Source organism: Chionomys nivalis, chromosome 12 (assembly GCF_950005125.1).
Source record: "Chionomys nivalis chromosome 12, mChiNiv1.1, whole genome shotgun sequence".
Lineage (NCBI taxonomy): Eukaryota > Metazoa > Chordata > Mammalia > Rodentia > Cricetidae > Chionomys > Chionomys nivalis.
In genome coordinates, this window is record NC_080097.1 from 72,866,525 (window position 1) to 72,871,335 (window position 4,811).

Genomic DNA, 4,811 nt, shown 5'->3' on the forward strand with positions numbered 1-4,811 from the left:
GTTTATCAGCCAGCTGCAGAAGTTCTTTGGTAGAGTTTTTGGGGTCACTGATGTACACTATCATATCATCTACAAATAATGAAAATTTGACTTCTTCCTTTCCCAATTTGAATCCCTTTATCTCCTCATTTTGTCTTATTGCTATTGCTAGAACTTCAAGCACTATATTGAAGAGGTATGGAGAGAGTGGCCAGCCTTGTCGTGTTCCTGATTTTAGTGGGATGGCTCTGAGTTTCTCTCTATTTTATTTGATGTTAGTTGTCAGCTTGCTGTATATTGCTTTTATTGTATTTAGGAATGAACCTTATATCCCTAATCTCTCCAAGATCTTTATCATAAAGGGGCGTTGAATTTTGTCAAATGCTTTTTCAGCATCTAAGGAAATGATCATATGTTTTTTTCTTTCAGTTTATTTATATGATGGATTACATTAATAGATTTGTGTATGTTGAACCGGCCCTGCATCTCTGGGATGAAGCCTACTTGATCATAATGGATAATTTTTCTAATGTGTTCTTGGATTCGGTTAAATTTTTGCATCAGTGTTCATGAGCGAGATTGGTCTGTAATTCTCTTTCTTGGTTGAGTCTTTGTGTTGTTTTGGTATCAGTGTAACTGTAGCTTCATAAAAGGTGTTTGGCAATGACTCTTCTGTTTCTATTATGTGAAATACATTAAGGAGTATAGGTATTAGCTCTTCTTGGAGTTCTGGTAGAATTCTTCATTGAAACCATCTGGTCCAGGGCATTTTTTGTAGGGAGGTTTCTGATGACAGCTTTTAATTCCTCATGACTTACAGGTATATTTAAATTGTTCAGCTGGTCTTAATTTAATTTTGGCACATGGTAATTGTCTAAAAAATGTCCATTTCTTTCACATATCCAATTTTGTTGCATGCAGCCTTTTGTAATAACATCTAATGATTCTCTGAATTTCCTCTGTGTCTGTTTTCATGTCCCCCTTTTCATTTCTGATCTTGTTAATTTGCATGTTCTTTCTTTGCCTTTTGATCAGTTTGGATAGGGGTTTGTCAATCTTGTTGATTTTCTCCAGGAACCAGCTTTTTGTTTCATTGATTCTTCGGATTGTTTTTTGTGTTTCTATTTTGTTGATTTCATCCCTCAATTTGATTATATCCAGTCTTCTACTCCTCCTGGGTGAATCTGTTTCTTTTTTTCTAGAGCTTTCAGGTGTGCTGTTAAGTCTCTAATGTGTGTTTTCTCCGTTTTCTTTATGTGGGCATTTAGTGCTCTGAACTTTCTTCTTAGCACTGCTTTCATAGTGTCCCATAAGTTTGGGCATGTTGTGTCTTTATTTTCATTGAATTCAAGGAAGACTTTAATTTCTTTCTTAATATCTTCCTTGACCCAGGGGTGGTTCAGTAGTTGATTGTTCAGTTTCCATTAGTCTGTAGGATTTATGGGGTTAGAATTGTTGTTGAATTCTAACTTTATTTCATGGTGATCTGATAGTACACAGGTGGTTACTAAAATTTATTTGTATCTATGGATGTTTGCTTTGTTACCAATTACATGATCAATTTTTGAGAAGGTTCCATGAGATGCTGAGAAGAAGTTATATTCTTTTCTGTTTGGGTGAAATGTCTTATAGATGTCTGTTAAGTCCATTTGGTTCATTACATCTGTTAGTTCTCTTATTTCTCTGTTAGGTTTCTGTCTGTTTGACCTGTCTGTCCATTGGTGAGAGAGGAGTGTTGAAATCTCCTACTATTAGTGTGTAGGGTTTGATGTATGCTTTGAATTCTAGTAATGTTTCTTTTACATATGTGGGTGCTGTTATATTAGGGGCATAGATATTCAGGATTGAGACTTCCTCCTGATGAATGGTTCTTGTTATGAGTATAAAGTGTCCTTCTCCATCTCTTCTAATTGATTTTAGTTTGAAGTCAATTTTGTTAGATATTAGTATAACCACACCTGCTGGTTTTTTTGGTCCATTTGATTGGAAAACCTTTTCCCAACCCTTTACCTTGAGATAGTGTCTGTCTTTGAGGTTGAGGTGCGTTTCTTGTAAATAGCAGAATGTTGGATCCTGTTTTCATATCCATTCTTTTAACCTGTGCCTTTTTATAGTTGAATTGATTCCATTGATATTAACTGATATTAATGACCAGTGGTTGTTAACTCTGGTTATTTTTCATGGTGGTAGTGTTTGTGTTTTTCTCTTCTTTAAGTTGTGCTGGTGGAGAGTTGTCAGATGCCTGTGTTATTATGGGTGTTGTTGGCTTCCTTGGTTTGTTATTTTCCTTTTAGTACTCTCTGTAAAGTTGGGTTTGTGGTTATGTATTGTTTAAATCTGTTTTTTGTCTAGGAATATCTTGTTTTCTCCATCGATGGTGAATGCAAGCTTTGCTGTGTATAGTAGTCTGGGCTTGCTTCCATGGTCTCTTAGTGTCTGCAGCACATCTATCCACTTTTCATGGTTTCCATTTAGAAGTGAGGTGTAATTCAGATAGGTTTCCCTTTATATGTTACTCGACCTTTTTCCCTTGCAGCTCTTAATATTCATTCTTTATTCTGTATGTTTTGTGTTTGAATATTATATGGGGAGGGGATTTTTTTAAATTCAATCTATTTGGTGTTCTGTATGCTTTTTGTACCTTCATAGGAATATCTTTCTTTAGGTTGGGAAAGTTTCCTTCTATAATTTTATTGAATATACTTTCTGGGCCTTTGAGCTGTAATTCTCCTCCTTCTACCACTATTATTCTTAGGTTTGGTCTTTTCATGGTGTCCCCAATTTCCTGAATGTATTGTGTTAAGAATTTGTTGGATTTGTTTTGTTCTTTAATCAATAAGTTTATTTCCTTTATAGCATCTTCAGCATCCTAAATTCTTTCTTCTATCTCTTGTATTCTGTTGGTTATGTTTATCTTTGTAGTAACTGTTCATTTATCTAGATTTTACATATCCAGCCTTCCCTCAGTTTGTGTTTTATTACCTCCATTTCATCTTTCACATCTTGAACTGTTTCCATTACCTGTTTGATAGCTTTTTCTTTGTTTCCTTGGGTATCTTTGAGAGATTTATCCATTTCTTCTACCTTTTTGTTTGTCTTTTCCATTTCTTTAAAGGAGTTTTTCACATCCTGTTTAAGGTCCTCTATTATTTTCATAATGTTATGTTTAAAGTTGATTTCTTCTACTTCTTCTGGAATAGGGTGTTCAAGTCTTCCTGTTGCATGATCCCTGGATTCTGGTGTTGTCATGTTGCCTTTCAGGTTGGTGGAGGAATTCTTGCATTGGTGCCTGCCCATCTCTTCCTTCAAATGCAGCCAGGAGAGTCTCAGCATCTTGGTCCAATCTTTGCTGTGACTGACTATGGACTTGAGGACTTTTCTTGGTCTTGTCTATCTTAGGGCCCCTCAGCAGTGGAGATGGTCATGCTGGTGGATCTAAGAACCTCGCAGACAGAAAGGAGTGCCCTCTGGCTGGATCTCCTCAGTGCAGGAGCAGGATCTGTTCCTGGGCCAAGGACCTCGCAGACAATAGGGCAGGCATGGGGGAGGCAGGGTCATGTGTAACAATGAAGCCCCTGCAGGAGAAGTTAGAGGGGCCCTGCTCTCCTTTCCGGACCATCCACTCCAGACAGGTACACACTCATTCCTCTGGATAAATCTTTTCAGCACAGTAACAGGGACCCCCGTGGGCCAAGGATCCCACAGACAAACAGGAGGACTTGTGGGACAGAGTCGTGTGGAACAAAAAAGCCCCTGCAGCAGGAGCTGGAGGTGCCCTGTACTCCCTTCCAGAGACCTTCCAGCTGTGTGTGCACACACTCACCCCTCTGGACTGATCTCCTCAGCACAGGAGCAGGAACTGTTCATCGTCATTTATTTGTATATTTTATTTAGTCTTTGTCAAAATACTTGCTTCTCCTGAATTTTTGTTCTTTCTTCTGTAACTGTTCTATTATCAAGAGCAGAATTTTTTTTTACAATAGGCATTATGTTTTTTTTTTAATTAATTAATTAATTTTATTTTATTTTTTATTTCTCTGGGAAGGAGTTCCTCTACAATTGCAGGGGACAACTGATCCAGATTTGGTATAGGGGCCTGTGAGAGATCCCTCAATGAGTTTCCCAATGGCAAAGGATTACCATGAATGACTCTTGTTGATCTATTCATTAGTCCAATGAGTTCTTTGCCACACCATCTTCATAATTCCATAGGGTGGAACATTCTACTGAATTAAGCTTAGACAAAACATTGTTTCTAGGAATTTCCTATTTTCAATATTTTTATTATTATTAATTTTTTATTCTTATGCATGTCACTAACCTGGTGACTGACCGTGTCAGAAAGTCCACAGCCAGTGAATAAGATCAGCAGTTATTCTTCGAGGATTCTAGCACACTAAGGCAACAATCAATACCTGAGTGTGACTCTAGCTTCGGGTTTCAATATTTTTTTTTTATTCTTTTTTAATTAAAATTTCCACCTGCTTCCCGTTTCCCATTTCCCTCCCCTCCTCCCAAATATTGCCCCTCCCCCCACTCCCCTCCCCCTATCCCCACTCCTCTTCTCCTCCCCCCACAACATTCCCCCACCCTTTCGATACTGAAGAGCAGTCCAAATTCTCTGCCCTGCGGGAAGACGAAGGTCTTCTATCTACGTCCAGGAAGGTGAGCGTCTAAACAGGCTAAGCTCCCACAAAGCCAGTTCATGTATTAGGATTGAAACCTAGTGCCATTGTCCTTGGCTTCTCATAAGCCTTCATTGTCCGCCATGCTCAGAGAGTCCAGTTTCAACCCATGCTTATTCAGTCCCAGACCAGCTGGCCTTGGTGGGC

The 4,811-nt window shown here is 38.4% G+C and overlaps 1 non-coding gene across 1 annotated transcript; it reads right to left on the bottom strand.

The window, feature by feature from the left end:
• Positions 1-4,287: 4,287 nt before the first annotated feature.
• Positions 4,288-4,417, bottom strand: LOC130885401 (small nucleolar RNA SNORA3/SNORA45 family). The gene has a single exon (XR_009058163.1). It is a non-coding gene; the product is annotated as a small nucleolar RNA SNORA3/SNORA45 family (small nucleolar RNA).
• Positions 4,418-4,811: the final 394 nt, after the last annotated feature.